Source organism: Bos javanicus, chromosome 21, assembly GCF_032452875.1.
Source record: "Bos javanicus breed banteng chromosome 21, ARS-OSU_banteng_1.0, whole genome shotgun sequence".
NCBI lineage: Eukaryota > Metazoa > Chordata > Mammalia > Artiodactyla > Bovidae > Bos > Bos javanicus.
The window spans coordinates 24,032,070-24,052,988 of NC_083888.1; the positions used below are offsets into that span (position 1 = coordinate 24,032,070).

A 20,919-nucleotide genomic window follows, 5' to 3' on the forward strand; every position below is an offset into this window, starting at 1 on the left:
AGCAAACACTGATAAAATTGAAAGGAAAAATATGCAAATCTACAATTAGAGTTGGAACACCCCATGTCAGCAATTGATTGATAACTAGATAGAAAGGCAACAACGCTACCAAAGAACTAGACACACTGTCAATCAGCAAAATTTAATCGACCTTTAAAGAACACTTTACCCAACAATAGCAGAATATACATTCTTTTCAAGTGCCCATGGAACATTCACTAAAATAGACCATATTTTTGGACATGAAACAAACCTCAACAAATTTAAAATAATTGGAATCATACAGTGTGTTCTCTGGCCATAATGGAATTGAGCTAGAAATCAGTAACAAAAAGGTAACAGGAAATTCTCCAAATAGAAACTAAATAACATATTTCTAAATAATTCATGGGTCAGAGAGAACTGCTCAAAGGAAACAGAAAAATTCAAAAAATGAATTAAATTAAAACATATCAAATTTTGTGGAACATGGCAAAACAAGTTACAGAAAGAAAAATTTATAGCACTAAATGCTTACTTAAAAAAAAAGAAAAGATCTCAAATTAATGATCTAATTCCACTCCAAGAAAATAAAAAACAAAGAGGAAAAAATCCAAGGCAACCAGAAGAAAGAAAATAATAAAGAGCACAAACCACGGAAACAGAAAACAGAAAAGCAGCAGAAGAAATCAGTGAAAGAAAAACCTGACAATTTGAAAAGGTCAACAGTATGCATCAACAAAACAATAAATAGACAAAGAAAATAATCAAGACCGATTAAGAATAAAGAGATGATACAAACGACCAATGGGCTTCCCTTGTGGCTCAGCTGGTAAAGCATCTGCCTTGCAATGCAGGAGACCTGGGTTCGATCCCTGGTTCAGGAAGATCTCCTAGAGAAGGGGATCTTCCTGATCCTTCTAGTCACCTTTTAGTGCCTTTGACTGTGTGGATCACAATAAACAGTGGAAAATTCTGAATGAGATGGGAATACCAGGCCACCTGACCTGCCTCTTGAGAAACCTATATGCAGGTCAGGAAGCAACAGTTAGAACTGGACATGGAACAACAGATTGGTTCCAAATAGGAAAAGGAGTACATCAAGGCTGTATATTGTCACCCTGCTTATTTAACTTCTATGCAGAGTACATCATGAGAAACGCTGGGCTGGAGGAAGCACAAGCTGGAATCAAGATTGCCAGGAGAAATATCAATAACCTCAGATATGCAGATGACACCACCCTTATGGCAGAAATCAAAGAGGAACTAAAAAGCCTCTTGATGAAAGTGAAAGAGGAGAATGAAAAAGTTGGCTTAAAGCTCAACATTCAGAAAATGAAGATCATGGATGGCATCTGGTCCCACTTCATGGCAAATAGATGGGGAAACAGTGGAAACAATGTCAGACTTTATTTTGGGGCTCCAAAATCACTGCAGATGGTGACTGCAGCCATGAAATGAAAAGATGCTTACTCCTTGGAAGGAAAGTTATGACCAACCTAGATAGCATATTCAAAAGCAGAGACATTACTTTGCCAACAAAGGTCCATCTAGTCAAGGCTATGGTTTTTCCTGTGGTCATGTATGGATGTGAGAGTTGGACTGTGAAGAAGGCTGAGCATTGAAGAATTGATGCTTTTGAACTGTGGTGTTGGAGAAGACTCTTGAGAGTCCCTTGGACTGCAAGGAGATCCAACCAGTCCATCCTAAAGGAGATCAATCCTGGGATTTCTTTGGAAGGAATGATGCTAAAGCTGAAACTCCAGTACTTTGGCCACCTCATGGGAAGAGTTGACTCATTGGAAAGGACTCTGATGCTGGGAGGGATTGGGGGCAGAAGGAATGAGATGGCTGGATGGCATCACCGACTTGATGGATGTTGAGTTTGAATGAACTCTGGGAGTTGGTGATGGACAGGGAGGCCTGGCGTGCTACGATCCATGGGGTCGCAAAGAGTTGGACACGCCTGAGTGACTGAACTGAACTGAACTGAACAAACTACCAATATCAGGAATGAAACAGGGTATCACTACAGATACCACAGTTATTAGAAGGATAATTAGGGAAAACAACAAACAACTCCACATGCATAAATTCAACAATTTTGATGAAATAGGCCAATTTCTTGAGAAACAGAAACAACCAAAATTCACCCAACATAAAAAAGATAATCTAAAGAGTGCTATAACTACTAAGGAAATTGAATTCATAGTTTAAACCTTGTCCAATACAAAAGCTCCAGGATCACATGGTTTCGTTCACTGGAGAATTGTACCACACATTTAAAGAATTAACACCAATCCTACACAATCTGTTCCAGAAAAGAGAAGAGGAAGAAACACTCCACAACTCATTTTATGAAGACCGCATTACCTTGATATCAAAATCAGATAAAAACGGTACAAAAAAAAGAAAGTACAGGTGACTAACTCTCATGAAGTTAGATGCAAAAATCCTCAAACAAAATATGAACAAATAAAATTCAGCAGTATACAACAAATGATACACCATGACCAACTGTGGTTTATTCTAAGAATGCAATGCTGTTTTTATTTGAAAATCAAACAGTATAATGTATCAAATCAAGAGGGTAAAAAAGATGAGTCACAAGATCTTATCAACTGATAAAGAAAAAGGCATTTGACAAAATTAAGCACTTATTCATGATAAAAATTCTTAGTAAACCAGAAATAGAGAACTTCCTCAGCTTAATAAAGAGCAATAATCTACAGGCAATGTCATACTTACTGATGAAAGACTAAATGTTTTCTCCCTGATATCAGGAATAAGGTAGAATGTCCACACTCAGCACTCTTATTCATAGAACTGGAAATGATAGCCAGTGTAATAAGGCAAGAAAAGAAAACAAAGGCATACAGATTGAAATGGAAGAAATAAAACCTTACTTATAGATGATGTGATTGTCTGTTTCGGAGAAGGCAATGGCACCCCACTCCAGTACTCTTGCCTAGAAAATCCCGTGGATGGAGGAGGCTGGTAGGCTGCTGTCTATGGGGTCGCTGAGAGTTGGACACGACTCAGTGACTTCACTTTCACTTTTCACTTTCATGCATTGGAGAAGGAAATGGCAACCCACTCCAGTGTTCTTGCCTGGAGAATCCCAAGGACGGCAGAGCCTGGTGGGCTGCCGTCTATGGGGTCGCACAGAGTCAGACATGACTGAAGCAACTTGGCAGCAGCAGCAGCAGCAGTCACCTTATTCATGATGAAGGGATTCCCACCTTATTGTTAAAGGAATGGCCAAATACATGACACATGACATTAGACAGATGAGACAGACAACAGTTTATTAATCACATATACTCAAAGTCCAAGGGAAGAGCAGATACAACATCCCATGCCTGCGTGCTTGCATGCTAAGTCACTTCAGTTGTGTCTGACTCTTTGCTACACTATGGACTATAACCCACCAGGCTCCTCTGTCCATGGAATTCTCCAGGCAAGAAATATTGCAGCGGGTTGCCATGCCCTCCTCCAGGTGATCTTCCCTACTCAGGGATCTAACCCCTGTCTCTTACAGCTCCTGCTCTGGCAGGCAGGTTCTTTATCACTAGTACCACCTGGGAAGATCACCACATGCCATACAGGACCCCATCGTGGTCTCACTCAGGACAAAGTAAACAAGCAGGGACAAGGGACAGGCTTTGTAGTATCCAGAGTGTGAGGTGACCGCTGGCTCTCTCAGGAGGATATGACTGGCTTGTTTGAGTAATTCTGCAGGCTGCAGGGAACAGAAACCCACTACTCTGTTATAAGCAGGAACTTTGCCTTGATACTTAGATAAGGAAGGTTGTATGCCTAGGAGACCATATCCATGGGAACAGAGTGAGGAAGGGAACCGTCAAAGTGTGTACTCAAGGCCCTCGTGGGTTCACCAGATATCAAGGCAGCACATAATACTGGGCCTTAATTTTAGGCCACTTTGTCTACATTGAAAATCCCAAGGAACCTACCAAAAAACTCCTAAAACTAATATTGTGGCTCAGCTGGTAAATAATCCGTCTGCAATGTGGGAGACCTGGGTTTGATCTCCGGGTTGGGAAGATCCCCTGGAGAAGGGAACGGCTACCCATGCCAGTATTCTGGCCTGGAGAATTCCATGGACTGTATAGTCCATAGGGTCACAAAGTCGGACATGACTGAGAGACTTCCACTTTCACTTTAGAATGGCTGCAGGTTACAAAGTAAAAGAAACTGAAAGTTGCTCAGTTGTGTCTGACTCTTTGCAACCTGGTGGACTATACAGTCCATGGAATTCCTAGTCCAGAATGCTGGAGTGGGTAGCCTTTCCCTTCTCAAGGGGCTCTTCCCAACCCAGGAATGGAACCCAGGTCCCCTGCACTGCAGCCAGATTCTTTACCAGCTGAGCCACAAGGGAAGCCCAAGAATACTGGAGTGGGTAGTCTATCCCTTCTCCAGCTGATCTTCCTGAACCAGGAATCAAACCTCGGTCTCCTGCATTGCAGGCAGATTCTGTACCAAACCGAACTGTCACGGAAGCCCAAAGCAACACCCAGAGTTCTACTGTATTTCTGTGTTTTAGCAAATAACATGTGGATAATAAAATGAAAAGCCCAACACCATTTACAATCACTCCAAAAAATGAAATATTTAGATACACATACAAAATACATTGTTCAGAATTTTACAAAACGCTTATGAAAGAAGCCAATAGATCTAAATACTAAAGAAACAGACTGTGTTCATGTTCATTGGAAGACTCAGCTTAGTAAAGATGTTAATCCTCCCCAAACCAACCAATAGGTTTAACACAATTCCTATCAAGGTTCCAGCAAGATTTTCTGTATAATATAGTCAAGCTTATTCAATAGTTTATATGAAAATGCAAAAAAATAGCAAAAATAATTTTGATAAAGAAGAGTAAAGTGAGAGGAATGATTATATACAATTTTAATACTTACCATATAGATAAAATAATAAAGATGGCATGGTACTGGAGGAGCAATAAACACATAAATCAATAGAACAAAATAAAGAGTCTCGTAACTTCCCTGATGGCCCAATGGTCAAAGGCTGCCTGCCAATGCACGGGAATTAGAGCTACCAAGGGAACATTTCATGCAAAGATGGGCTCAGTAAAGGACAGAAATGGTATGCACCTAACATAAACAGAAGATATTAAGAAGAGGTGGCAAGAATACACAGAAGAACTGTACAAAAAAGATCTTCATGACCCAAATAACCATGATGGTGTGATCACCCACCTAGAACCAGACATCCTGGAGTGTGAAGTCAAGAGGGCCTTAGGAACCATCACTATGAACAAAGCTAGTGGAGGTGATGGAACTCCAGTTGAGCTATTTCAAATTCTAAAAGATGATGCTGTGAAAGTGCTGTACTCAACATGCCAGCAAATTTGGAAAATTCAGCAGTGGCCACAGGACTGGAAAAGGTCAGTTTTCATTCCAATCCCAAAGAAAGGCAATGCCAAAGAATGCTCAAACTACCGCACAGTTGCTCTCATCTCACACGCTAGTAAAGTAGTGCTCAAAATCCTCCAAGCCCAGCTTCAACGGGACCTGAATCATGAAATTCCAGATGTCCAAGCTGGATTTAGAAAAGGCAGAGGAACCAGAAATCAAATTGCCAACATCCATTGGATCATCGAAAAAGCAAGAGAATTCCAGAAAAAACATCTATTTCTGCTTTATTGACTGTGCCAAAGCCTTTGACTGTGTGGATCACAACAAACTGAGGAAAATTCTGAAAGAGATGGGATTACCAGACCACCTGACCTGCCTCCTGAGAAATGTGTATGCAGATCAAGAAGTAACAGTTGGAACTGGGCATGGAACAACAGACTGGTTCCAAACAGAGAAAGGAGTACGTCAAGGCTATATACTGTCACCCTGCTTATTTAACTTATATGCAGAGTATGTCATATGAAATGCCAGGCAGATTGAAGCACAAGCTGGAACCATGATTGCCTGGAAAAATATCAATAACCTCAGATACACAGATGACACCACCCTTATGGCAGAAAGTGAAGAAGAACTAAAGAGTCTCTTGATGAAAGTGAAAGAGGAAAATGAAAAAGTTGGCTTAAAACTCAACATTCTGAAAACTAAGATCATGGCATCTAGTCCCATCACTTCATGGCAAATAGATGGGGAAACAATGGAAACAGTGACAGACTTTATTTTCTTGGGCTCCAAAGTCATTGCAGATGATGACTTCAGCCATGAAATTAAAAGACACTTGCTCCTTGGAAGGAAAGCTATGACCGACCTAGACAGCATATTAAAAAGCAAAGACATTACTTTGCCAACAAAGGTCCATCTAGTAAAAACTATGGTTTTCCCAGTAGTTTTCCCAGTAGTCATGTATGAATATGAGTGTTGGACTATAAAGAAAGCTGAGTGTTGAAGAATTGATGCTTTTGAACTGTGGTGTTGGAGAAGACTCTTGAGAGCCCCTTGGACTGCAAGGAGATCAAACCAGTCAATCCTAAAGGAAGTCAGTCCTGAATATTCACTGGAAGGACTGAAGCTGACACTGAAACTCCAGTACTTTGGCCACCTGATCTGAAGAACTGACTCATTGGAAAATACCCTGATGCTAGGAAAGACTGAGGGCAGGAGGAGAAGGGGATGAAGAGAAGGACAGAGGATGAAATGGTTGGATAGCATCACCGACTGGATGGACATGAGTTTGAGCAAGCTCCAGGAGTTGGTGATGGACAGGGAAACCTGGCATGGTGCAGTCCATGGTGTCGCAAGGAGTTGGACACAACTGAGTGATTGAACTGAATGCAGGGGATATAGGTTCAATACTTGGTCCAGGAACTAAGATCCTAGACTAACATGCCAAGGGGCAACTAAACCCATATAAGACAACTCTGAGCCCTTGCGCTAAAGCACGTGAGTCACAACTACTGAACCGATCCACCTAGAGCCCATGCTCCACAACAAGAGAAGCCAGCACTATGAGAAGCCCACACACGGCAACTAGAGAGTAGCCCCTGCTTGCCGCAACTAGAGAAAACCTGTGGGCCACAGTGAAGATCCGGGGCAGCAAAATAAATACAATATCTTACATTTTGTCCTTAAATAATAGATTCTAGAAATAGACCCACAGAAATACTCCCAGTGAATTTTTGACAAAGGAACAAAAGTAATTCAGTGAAAGAAGGACAGTCTCACACTAATCCTGAAACAACTGGACATCCACAGGCAAAAGTGAGCCTTGACCTTAACCTTTCACCTTATACAAAAAAACAATTCAAAATGGATCAAAAACTTAACTGTAAAACTATAAAACTTTCAGAAGAAAATATAGGAGGAAATTTTCAGGACCTAGCATAGAGTTCTTAGCCATGACACCCAACACCAACATCCACAAATGAAAAAAATGATAAGCTGGGCTTTATCAAAATTTAAAACTTCCGTTCTGCAAAAGACTATAAGAAGGGGTTAAAAAACCTAGGGACTACCCTGGTGGTCCAGTGGTTACAAATCCTCCTTGTAATGTAAGGGATGTGGGTTTGATCCCTGGTGAGGGAACTAAGATCCCATATGCCTGCAAGCAGCAACTACTGAGCCATTGGGCTCCGGAGCCCTCAGACCATAACCAGGGAACACCATGAACCGCAACAAAGACCCAGTACAGCCAAAAAAAAAAAAAAAAATCAAGCTATAGACCAGAAGAAAAGCATTGGTGAAACACATAGCCCATAAAAGTAATTCTAACATACCAAAATTGAAGAAAGCAGGGAAAACCACTAGACCATTCAGGTTCGACCTAAATCAAATCCCTTATGATTATACAGTGGAAGTGGGAAATAGATTTAAGGGACTAGATCTGATAGATTGAGTGCCTGATGAACTATGGACAGAGGTTCGTGACATTGTACAGGAGACAGGGATTAAGACCATCCCCATGGAAAAGAAATGCAAAAAAGGCAAAATGGCTGTCTGAGGAGGCCTTACAAATAGCTGTGAAAAGAAGAGAAGCAAAAAGCAAAGGAGAAAAGGAAAGATATTCCCATCTGAATGCAGAGTTCCAAAGAACAGCAAAGAGAGATAAGAAAGCCTTCCTCATCGATCAATGCAAAGAAATAGAGGAAAACAACAGAATGGGAAAGACTAGAGATCTCTTCAAGAAAATTAGAGATACCAAGGGAACATTTCATGCAAAGATGGGCTCAATAAAGGACAGAAACGGTATGGACCTAACAGAAGCACCTATTAAGAAGAGGTGGCAAGAATACACAGAAGACCTGTACAAAAAAGATCTTCACAACACAGATAATCACAATGGTGTGATCACTCATGTAGAGCCAGACATCCTGGAATGTGAAGTCAAGTAGGCCTTAGAAAGCATCACTACAAACAAAGCTAGTGGAGGTGATGGAATTCCAGTTGAGCTACTTCAAATCCTGAAAGATGATACTCTGAAAGTGCTACATTCAATAGGACAGCAAATTTGGAAAACTCAGCAGTGGCCACAGGACTGGAAAGGGTCTGTTTTCATTCCAATCCCAAAGAAAGGCAATGCCAAAGAATGCTTGAACTACCGCACAATTGCCCTCATCTCACACGCTAGTAAAGTAATGCTCAATATTCTCCAAGCCAGGCTTCAGCAATACCTGTATGCAGGTCAGGAAGCAACAGTTAGAATTGGACATGGAACAACAGACTAGTTCCAAATAGGAAAAGGAGTACATCAAGGCTATATATTGTCACCCTGTTTATTTAACTTATATGCAGAGTACATCATGAGAAACACTGGGCTGGAAGAAGCACAAGCTGGAATCAAGATCGCCGGGAGAAATATCAATAACCTCAGATATGCAGATGACACCACCCTTATGGCAGAAATCAAAGAGGAACTAAAAAGCCTCTTGATGAAAGTGAAAGAGGAAAATGAAAAAGTTGGCTTAAAGCTCAACATTCAGAAAACGAAGATCATGGCATATGGTCCCATCACTTCATGGCAAATAGATGGGGAAACAGTGGAAACAATGTCAGACTTTATTTTTCTGGGCTCCAAAATCATTGCAGATAGTGATTGCAGCCATGAAATTAAAAGACACTTACTCCTTGGAAGGAAAGCTATGACCAGCCTAGATAGCATATTCAAAAGCAGAGACATTACTTTGCCAACAAAGGTCCGTCTAGTCAAGGCTATGGTTTTACCAGTGGTCATGTATGGATGTGAGAGTTGGACTGTGAAGAAGGCTGAGCATTGAAGAATTGATGCTTTTGAACTGTGGTGTTGGAGAAGACTCTTGAGAGTCCCTTGGACTACAAGGAGATCCAACCAGTCCATTCTGAAGGAGATCAGCCCTGGGATTTCTTTGGAAGGAATAATGCTAAAGCTGAAACTCCAATACTTTGGCCACCTCATACGAAGACTTGACTCATTGGAAAAGACCCTAATGCTGGGAGGGATTGGGTGCAGGAGGAGAAGGGGACGACAGAGGATGAGATGGCTGGATGGCATCACCAAGTCAACGGACACAGGTTTGGGTAGACTCTGGGAGTTTGTGATGGACAGGGAGGCCTGGCATGCTGTCATTCATGGGGTCAGAAAGAGTCGGACACAAATGAGCGACTGAACTGAACTGAAATGAAGTAAAACTCCTTTACATAAATTCACCTTGCGTTTGTGTATGCTAAGTCACTTCAGTAGTGTCCTGATGTTTGTGACCCTATGGATCATAGCTCACCAGGCTCCTCTGTCCTTGGGATTCTCCAGGCAAGAATACTGGAGTGGGTTGCTGTGCCCTCCTCCAGGGGATATTCCCGACCCAGGGATTGAACCCATGTCTCTTTTGTCTCTTGCATCAGCAGGTGTGTTCTTTACCACTAGCGCCACCTGGGAAGCAAAATTCACCTTACTATCAACGAATAAAGAAGAAAGAATCTATGAATTATAAATATTGAACACATATGAGGGCTCCATTTGCACTTTCACTGTCAACTCTAGTCCTATACTGATGCTGCTGCTAAGACGCTTCAGTCGTGTCTGACTCTGTGCGACCCCATAGACGACAGCCCACCAGGATCCCCCATCCCTGGGATCCTCCAGGCAAGAGCACTGGAGTGGGTTGCCATTTCCCTCTCCAATGCATGAAAGTGAAAAGTGAAAGTGAAGTCACTCAGTCGTGTCTGACTCCTATCGACCCCATGGACTGCAGCCCACCAGGCTCCTCTGTCCATGGGATTTGCCAGGCAAGAGTACTGGAGTGGGGTGCCATTGCCTTCTCCGAGTCTTATACTAGTTTTTCATTAAGATGACTTTCTCTCTTGACCTCAGGGATTGTCAGTCAATGGATTCATTCATTGAATCTCAGAATTATGTGCTAATCTCACAATCTTAAATTACAAACAAAGCTCTGAGCTCAGTAAGTATTTCCACATGACAATTTTAAAAAGCTTCCCAGGTGGCACTAGTGGTAGAGAACCTACCTGCCAATGCAGGAGACGTGGGTTGGACCCCTGGGTCGGAGAGATCCCCTGGAGGAGGGCACAGCAATGCACTCCAGTATTCTTGCCTAGAAAATTTCATGGACAGAGGAACCTAGCGGGCTGTGGACTATGGGGTTACAAATAGTTGTACATGATTGAATCAACTTAGCATGGGCACATGTCCTGTGTACCATGCATCTGTTTTTTAACATTTATTTATTTATATGGCTGTGCTGGGTCTTAGTTGCAGCTTGCAGGATCTTTAGTTGTGACATGCAGGATCTAGTTCCATGACCAGGGATCAAATCCAGGCCCCCTGCAGTGGGTTAGGGTTAGCCGTTTTAGGGTCCAGTTTTAGCCACTGGACCACCAGGGAGGTTCCTCCATGTGTCTTTTGAAAGACAAGCTTCCTTTGCTAACTGCTAGACATCCTGGAATGTGAAGTCAAGTGGGCCTTAGAAAGCATCACTACGAACAAAGCTAGTGGAGGTGATGAGCTATTCCAAATCCTAAAAGATGATGCTGTGAAAGTGCTGCACTCAATCTGCCAGGAAATTTGGAAAACTCAGCAGTGGCCACAGGACTGGAAAAGGTCAGTTTTCATTCCAATCCCAAAGAAAGGCAATGCCAAAGAATGCTCAAACTACCGCACAATTGCACTCATCTCACACGCTAGTAAAGTAATGCTCAAAATTCTCCAAGCCAGGCTTCAGCAATATGTGAACCGTGAACTTCCTGATGTTCAAGCTGGTTTTAGAAAAGGCAGAGGAACCAGACATCAAATTGCCAACATCTGCTGGATCATAGAAAAAGCAAGAGAGTTCCAGAAAAACATCTATTTCTGCTTTATTGACTATGCCAAAGCCTTTGACTGTGTGGATCACAACAAACTGGAAAATTCTGAAAGAGATGGGAATACCAGACCACCTGATCTGCCTCTTGAGAAATCTGCATGCAGGACAGGAAGCAACAGTTAGAACTGGACATGGAACAACAGACTGGTTCCAAATAGGAAAAGGAGTACATCAAGGCTGTATATTGTCACCCTGTTTATTTAACTTATATGTAGAGTACATCAAGAGAAATGCTGGACTGGAAGAAGCACAAGCTGGAATCAAGATTGCCAGGAGAAATATCAATAACCTCAGATATGCAGATGACACCACCCTTATGGCAGAAATCAAAGAGGAACTAAAAAGCCTCTTGATGAAAGTGAAAGAGGAAAATGAAAAAGTTGGCTTAAAGCTCAACATTCAGAAAACGAAGATCATGGCATCCGGTCCCACCACTTCATGGGAAATAGATGGGGAAACAGTGGAAACAGTGTCAGACTTTATTTTGGGGGTCTCCAAAATCACTATAGACGGTGACTGCAGCCATGAAATTAAAAGACGCTTGCTCCTTGGAAGGAAAGTTATGACCAACCTAGATAGCATATTGAAAAGCAGAGACATTACTTTGCCAACAAAGGTTCGTCTAGTCAAGGCTATGGTTTTTCCTGTGGTCATGTATGGATGTGAGAGTTGGACTGTGAAGAAGGCTGAGTGCCGAAGAAGAATTGATGCTTTTGAACTGTGGTGTTGGAGAAGACTCTTGAGAGTCCCTTGGACTGCAAGGAGATCCAACCAGTCCATTCTGAAGGAGATCAGCCCTGGGATTTCTTTGGAAGGAATGATGCTAAAGCTGAAACTCCAGTTCTTTGGCCACCTCATGCGAAGAGTTGACTCATCGGAAAAGACTCTGATGCTGGGAGGGATTGGGGGCAAGAGGAGAAGGGGACGACAGAGGATGAGATGGCTGGATGGCATCACTGACTCGATGGACGTGAGTCTGAGTGAACTCTGGGAGTTGGTGATGGACAGGGAGGCCTGGCGTGCTGCGATTCATGGGGTCTCAAAGAGTCAGACACGACTAAGCGACTGATCTGAAGTGGAAAAAAACTCAACATCTGTCTGTGCTGGCAAGGATGAACCTTGGGAGCCAAAGCTCCCTTGATACACCTTGTGTCCTGGGGTGGGCATCAAAGAAGATCCACTGACAATACAGGAACAAATCATCAGTGAAGCCAAAAAAGACAGAGACATGTGGCCTGTCACACTTGAGGAATTCACCAAAGTCCCACTGTAGAAAGATGAAGGGTTATATCAGCATATAATATATTGTTTTGTCTGTGTACATATATGTGTATGTGCCTACCTATTAGACATTTTAATCAATTAACTACAAAATAAAGTGAGGCTAGTTCACTCCCTAGCATGAATTGGGGTGTTTCCCAACCCTCGTCCCCAATCTTTCAGTTGTCTTTCAGAGTGTCTGGTTGCTCCTAAATGTCCATCAACAAAGGAATGGGTACAGCAGATGTGGTACCTATATGCAATGGAATATTATTCAGCCATAAAAAGGAACGACATAGTGCCATTTGCAGGGATGTGGATGGACCTAGAGCCTGTCATACAGAGTGAAGTAAGTCAGAAAGAGAAAAACAAATATTGTATATTAATGCATATACGTGGAATCTAGAAAAACGGTACAAATGACCTTATTTGCAAAGCAGAAATAGAGTCACAAATATAGAGAACAAACTTATGGATATCAAGGGGGATGAACTGGGAGATTGGGATTGACATATATATACACTACTATGTATAAAATAGATAATTAATGAGAACCTGCAGTACAGCACAGGGACCTCTACTCAACACTCTGTGGTGACCTAAGTGTAAAGGAAATCTAAAAAAAAAAAACCAAAGTGGATATAGGTAAACGTATCATGATTCATTTTGCTGTACAGCAGACACTAACACAACATTGCAAAGAAACTATATTCCAATAAAAATTTTCATAAATAAAAACAAACTAGAAAACCAGCAGCAAAAAATTAAAAAGTGTCTGGGGAAATTCCCTGGAGGTCAAGTGGTTAAGACTTGGAGCTTCCACTGTAGGGGAGTTCGATCCCTGGTTGGGGAAATAAGAGCCCAAATGCCGAAAAGTGCAGCCCCCAAAAATTAAAAAAAAATATTTTTAAAGTGTCTGGTTGCTAAGAACCTCCGAAGGATCCACAAGGAATCAGCCAGATGCAGAGTGCGCATCACCCAGACAAATGGCCTCCCTGCATCAGGGGCTGCACAGAGCCTGTCAGAGCACAGCCCCCGGCCACTCCATGCATTCCTTCCCTGCTCCGTGCACCAAATGCTTTCCTGGCTCTGATGAGGGGAGCTGCTAACACATCCCAGAAAGTGTTTACAGAGTGAGCAGCCCGATGCCCCTCCTCCCAGAGCTGTGACCGCAGATGCCTGCCACATGCTGGACCTCCCCGGGACCGGGTGGAGGGCCTGCAGGTCAGTCCAGAGCCCCTAGGCTCCCTCCAAGATGTCAGGCCACCAAGCCTGTCCTGAGGAGGGAGGCAAAGGACTGGCTGGGGTCCTGGGAGGGCCTGCCGCCCTCAGAGAGCCACAGAGGTAGGAAGTAAGCATATTCCATATGTACGCTGGTGTCCTACCAACCACCACTGCATGGAAAGAAAGCTCTGCGTTCTCAGTATGAAGTGTTTGCACTGAAAGGAATTTCACTTTAACAGCTTCAGGGCATTGGACCCGCTTCCCTCTGCCCATTCCAGCAATTCCTGTTTCTCTTCCGTTTCAGCATCAGTGAAGGGTGACTACAATAATCGCCAGCAAATGAACAACCCTTTTTCCAGAAGGGTGGTCATGCCCGCATGCATCCAGTCTGGCTCCTCCCCACCGCTGGCTTCCACCTTCCATCCCAGCAAGGGGACAGTCATCCCCTAGGCATCCACAGAGAACCAAACCAAGCAGGAAGAGGGTTTTCACAGTCCCTGCCTGTATCCCAGGACTTTCTCCTTTCCAAACTGTCCTAGAGTCTTGCCCCCTAGATTTCACTGAGCACCAAGTCTTGCTTATAGTTTTATCTTCCTCCCTGACTGGCACCTTATTTGGGGGACTGTAATATGTATGGGTCTCTCTTTTCATAATTTATAGTTGTTGTTCAGTCCTTAAGTCGTGTTCGACTCTTTGTGACCCCATGGACTGCAGCACACCAGGCTCCTCTGTCCTGCACTATCTCCTGGAGTTTGCTCAAATTCATGTCCATTGAGTCGATGATGCTATCTAACCATCTCATCCTCTGCCACCCTCTTCTCCTCCTGCCCTCAATCTTTCCCAGCATCAGGGTCTTTTCTAATGAGTCAGCTCTTCGAAACAGGTGGCCAAAGTATTGGAGCTTCACCTTCAGCAATAGTTCTTCCAATGACTACTCAGGGTTGATTTCCTTTAGGATTGACTGGTTTGACCTCCTTATAGACTAATTTCTTATTCACTTTATAACATAGCTAACACGTACCTTTAAATGAGCACACCACCACTCAGAATTCCCTGCTCTCATAACCAAGGTGGCCATTTCCATCTAGATTTAAGGGTGACAGTTCTTTATTTTATTGGAGCATAATTGCTTTACGATGTTGAGTTAGTTTCTGCTGTACAATGAAGTGAATCAGCTATAGGTACACACACATCACCTCTGTCTTGGACCTCCTTCCCACCCCCCCCCACCCCACCCCTCTAGGTTATTAACATAGAGCATCCAGCTGAGTTCCCTGTGCTATCCAGCAGCTTCCCACTAGCTATCTATTTTACACATGGTAGTTTCACTTTCACGCACTGGAGAAGGAAATGGCAACCCACTCCAGTGTTCTTGCCTGGAGAATCCCAGCGACAGAGGAGCCTGGTGGGCTGCAGTCTATGGGGTCACACAGAGTCGGACACAACTGATGCGACTTAGCAGCAGCAGAGTATATATGTTAATGGTGACAGAGTTTAAAATGTCTGGACTGCTACTAAACTGACAACATTTTTTAGGAATATCAAATGCTGGTGGCTATACAGTGAGAGGGGCTTCTTTGGTAGCTCAGGTATTAAAGATTATACACCTGCAATGCAGGAGACTTGGGTTCGATCCCTGGATAGGGAAGATCCCCTGAAGAAGGGAATGGCAATCCATTCCATTAGTCTTGCCTGGGAAATCCCATGGACAGAGGAGCCTGATGGGCTACAGCCCATGGAGTTGCAAAGAGTCAGACGAACACACACACACACACACACAGTGAGAAGGGCACTCTCCTAAGTCACAAGTGGGAGTGTGAACAGGCACAACTTGGTAATTTGTGAATAAACATGTTGAAGATTTTATTATTTACCCTAAAAAACTAAAAAGCAACCAAGAGGCAAGATCACAAAATAGGGAAGCAGGGTTCAATCTTAGCTGACACCTGGACCCATTATTCCTCTTCAGGAAAGAATGAGCTCTGTGAACAAAAACAGCTAGACAAGGAGTTGGTGAGTTCCTGAAGACAAAGATCAGTAAAAGCAAAGGGGGGAAATAAAGACACAGACCATTCTCCTCTAGAACTAAACAGGAATTAGTGTGGGGAGTGAGGAGACAGAAAGAATCGATGAAGAAAGAAAAGGGATACAGGAGAACAACACTACTTAATGCAGAGAATAAAATTCACTGTCCAGTATTCACAGAAGTTTAGAAAAAATGAATTGTTAAATATGCTTGCCACATTCATAAAATGGAGCACTTCGAAACTGAGCATTTAAAAACTTAAAACTTTACAGGCTGCATACTCTGGGGGGAAAAAAGACCAGAAATTAAAGCAAAATAATTTACAAATTTGTTTGAAAAATGACAAAATACTTCCTTTTCCTCTGTCCTATAAAATTTCTAACTTAAAAAAAAAATATATATATATATATATATATATATATATTTATTTGGCTGTGCTAGGTCTTAGCTTGCAGCATGTAGGATTTTTAGTTGCAGCATGCCAAATTTTAGCTATGGCATAAAGGACCTAGTTCCGTAGTTCCATGCCAAATTTTAGCTATGGCATAAAGGACCAGGGATTGAACCCAAGCCCCTTTCATTGAAAGCACAAAGTCTTAGCCCCTGGACCATCAGGGAAGTCCAAAAAAATTTTGACTTTTGTTTATATGGAAGGCTTCCAGGAAAAGGTAAATTACCAAAATTGATTAAAGAAGCAGGAGAAAACCTGAATAATCCAATAATCACAGAAAAATGTTTAAAAAGTTGTCAAAGAACTACTTCCACCAAAAGGTCTTGGGTCGCATTTACTATCAAGGTAAAACTACCATTTATTTTGCTTTCAAACCTTCCAAGAATAGGTTATTCCTGTGCTATATAAACTGATCCAGAAAAGGAAAAAATGATGGAAAATGTTCCAATCCACTTTACAAAGTTAACAAAAATTTTGATATTAAAAACCTGGGAAATATAGCACCAACCAACATTACTTATGAACACAGATGTAGTACTTTTCAACAAAATATTTGCAAACCAAATCCAGCTGAATATTAAAAAGGCAGTATGTCATGGCCAAGTACAGTTAATGCCGGGAACACAAGGAGGATTCAGTATTAGAAAACCTATTAATATGATTCATCATGGTAGAAGGTCAGAGGAGGAGAAGAATATGATCATCTAGATAGCTCTGAAGAACCTTAATAACCAATTGTGTTGGAAATTGTAGCTTTAAATGAAAACCACTGGCAATAGTTGGTTCAGTGAGGGGACATAGCACCCCAGGAAAGCAGGCTACACTAGGTGACGGCCAACCAGAATTTAAAAGCTGTGCTAGGAGCCTCATTTTTCAACTCCCTCCTTCCAGCCAAATATCAGAGGAGGAGACCAACATGCACAAAAGTAACCCTCGAATGGGGACTCTGAACTAAGGCACTGTTTGTTTCTTTCAAACTGTAAACACAGTGCATTAATCGGCGGTGAAATTCACTGGGTCTTAGCCAGCCATTTTTTCATAGAATCACTTGGAATGGAATGGATATAAAAGATAAATACCATAGTGAACCACTCATGGAAAGAATTAGCATGGTTTTCTGAAACTTTTGTTCCAGAAATATGAATGCATAGATATATACATCAATTGAGTCATGATGTTAAATGCACTTTGACAGACATAGAGAACAAATGTATGGACACCAAGGAGGAAGAGGAGGCGGGATGGAGTGGGAGACTGGGACTGACATACACTACTATATATAAAATAAATAACTAATGAGAACTACTGTACAGAAAAGGGAACTCTACTCAGTGCTCTGTGGTGACCTAAATGGGAAGGAAATCCAAAAAAAGAGGAGATATATGTATACATATGGCTGATTCACTTTGCTGTATAGTAGAAACCAATACAACACTGTAAAGCAACTATATTCCAATTAAAAAAAAAACTTTCAAAAATAAAAAGTTTTTTTTAAATAAAATGCACTTCCTCCTGTGGGCTACAATTAAAAAGCTGAAGTAACACTGAACTAGGGGATTAAGAGGAATCAATTTTTAAATTTCTACTTGCTACAGACTAAAGTTTAGGGCTAGAGTTAAAATTATGAGTGAGACAGAGAAGGCTGAGCACTGAAGAATTGATGCTTTCGAACTGTGGTGCTGGAGAAGACTCTTGAGAGTCCCTTGGATTGCAAGGAGATCAAACTAGTCAACCCTAAAGGAAATCAGTCCTGAATACTCATTGGAAGGACTGATGCTGAAGCTCCAATACTCTGGCCACCTGATGCGAAGAGCTGACTCACTGGAAAAGACCCTGATGCTGGGAAACACTGAAGGCAGGAGGAGAAGGGGACGACAGAGCATGAAATGACTAGATAGCATCACCGACTTAACAGACATGAATCTGAGCAAGCTCCAGCACACCAGAGGAGCCTGGCGTGCTGTGGTCCACAGGGGCTCAAAAAGTCAGACACGACTTAGCAACTAAACAACAATGACAAGACAGGGGGGAAGGTGTCATAACCTCCCACTCTAATAGGCACACCTACCTCATGACGTGAAGCCACTAGCTTCACGTCATGAGGTGAGACCTGGCTACAGTTCCTCATTACTGAGACTCTTCCCAATTCAGGAATATTAGTTTGTGATGGTGGTGTCAGTGTAGCTACTGAAGCTTACTCTCTGGCACTATCTTATCTCAAGGCAAAACCTGGCTTTACCAGATTAGGATAGACTACTCAAAAATATTCACTCCCACCCTTACCCCACACATACAGACAATCTCTAAGGGAGGAGCATACTTTTCCACTCTAATAATTTTGTTGGGATTTTTTGGGGGGAAGGCTTATAATTTAGGCAGCTTTATCTTTCTAAATTAATTTTTATTGGCATATAGTTGTTTTACAAAGTTGTTCCTGATGCACAGCAAAGTGAATCAGCTATACATATACATATATCCCCTCTTTTTTGGATTTCTTTTCCATTTAGGTCACCACAGAGCATTAAGTAGAGTTTCCAGTGGTATACAGTAGGTAGTCATCAGTTATCTACTTTATACATAGTAGTGTATATATGTCAACCCCAACCTCCCCATTCAACCCGCCCCCAGCTCCCCTTCTGGTGTCCATACATACTCTCTGCTGTCTATTCTGTGTGTTCTCTATGTCTGTGTCTCTATTTATGCTTTGCAAATAAGTTCATCTGTACCATTTTTCTAGATTTCACGTATAAGCAGTATTATACAATATTTGTTTTTCTCTTTCTGACCTACTTCACTCTGTATGAAACTCTCTAGGTCTACCCACATTTCTCAAAATGGCACTACGTCATCCTTCTTGTGGCTGAGTAATATTCCATTGTATTCCATTGTATATATATACATATACCAATCTTCTTTATCTAGCCCACTCCAATAATTTTGGGCTTGGCCATATAACCTGCTCTGTCCTTCACTCTGACAGTCTTCTACATGAGTTGCTTTGGCCAGTGGGATTTTACAGAAATGACGTAAGTAGAATGCATAAGGAAAACCCTTGTACTCTTGGACTTGGTTTCATGTGTCTCTTTCATCACCAGGAAAAGAACATGCTCTTCTTAGCCTGCTAGTCTGATGAGAAAGATGGCAGACATGTAGGGCAGAGCCTCATTAAAAGAGAATCCCTGTTGGAACAGAACCCTCACAAGACTGATGCATACAAAGTTTTAAAAATAGAAACAAATATAAGAAAAATGCAATCAACGAACATGTATCACTAGATAAATTACTCCAAAGAAATTATAAAGAATCTGATCTTGCTTTTAAAAAGTTCAAGAAGTAATACAAGAGTTAAAAAAATTTTTTTTTCTATTGCAACATTGTAAAGCAATTATACTCTGATTTTAAAAAATAAATACAAGTAAACATTTTAAGATGAAAGAAGAAGTGAGTTTAGCAAAAAAATGGCAAAAATAAAAACATTACAGATTTGAAGAGCACACTAAAATAAAAAAACCTTTCTGGAAACACATGTACATGCTTATGAAGGTTAAAAATTATCTATATCATGTCCAGATGAAAATATGGACCTCAGGATAAGGACGAAATCATGTACATATCATGGCAGAAAAGTGAGACACAAACAAAGGTTAAAAATCAGATTGGCCCCAAGTTCTCTTCAGTAAAACTCTAATCAGTGCCCAAAAGTGCAGCAGCAAGATTTACAAAGACCTGAAGAAAAAGTAAGAAAAGTTTTATTTGATTATGTTGTTGAATTTTTTCTGTTCTTATTGAGAAATATTAACTATACGTTTGTTAGATGTCCTTTGTTACCATTTATTTTTAATCGTGTGTGTTTTCTAGTTCATCTCCGAGAGTACTCATTCTGTACCCAAAGCATGTCCCCAGTTGCTTATTGCACTGCATTCACTTATTTCTGTCCTAGGATCGACTGTTTGCTGAAGAACAGCAGAAGGACATGAGGTGTGAGACGGGGAATGAACCAGACTAGTCAACAGCTTCCATACCGCATTGTTGCCCGACTCTGTCTCTTATTAAAGATGCTCTTTCCTTTTCTCTAGAGTCACATCTTCCTTTTATTTTCAACATTCAACAGTTGTGAGATTCTCAAGAAACCCCCTGGGACTTCCTTGGTAGTCCAGTGGTTAAGAATTGGCCTTGCCATGAAGGGGACACAGGTTTGATCCTTGGGTCGGGGAACTAAGACCCCACATGACTTGAGGCAATGAGCAGCAAGGAAGAACCTGTGTGCCACAGCTGTCTCAATGCAGCCAAATAAATAAATAAATATTTTAAAAACAGAAAGAGACTTCTAGAGTAGGTAACTTGAAAATTTTAAATGTCAGTTCATCAAAAAAAACATAAATAAAATGAAAATATTAATGATACAACAGAGAAATCATTTGCAATATATTAGGGACAAAAGACTAATATTCTTTATCTATAAAAGGCACACACAGGTTAATGAGAAATTCTTAGTTGAAAAATGGGCAAAAATATGAAAATAAAATCTTTTATTCTATTTCTAATGCCTCAGAGACCCTACACAAAAGCAGTAATACAAATGGCCCTAAAATATTTTTAAGAATCTCTCACTACTAAGATTTCCTTGAATCACTGCGAAGATGACATTTTTATAGATGCTTTCTAAAAGGC

At 41.5% G+C, this 20,919-nt stretch overlaps 1 protein-coding gene across 7 annotated transcripts in view; it reads right to left on the bottom strand.

The window, feature by feature from the left end:
* ADAMTSL3 (ADAMTS like 3) overlaps nt 1-20,919 on the bottom strand; it is a 410,509-nt gene that overhangs the window by 350,560 nt on the left and 39,030 nt on the right. The window lies entirely within an intron of this gene.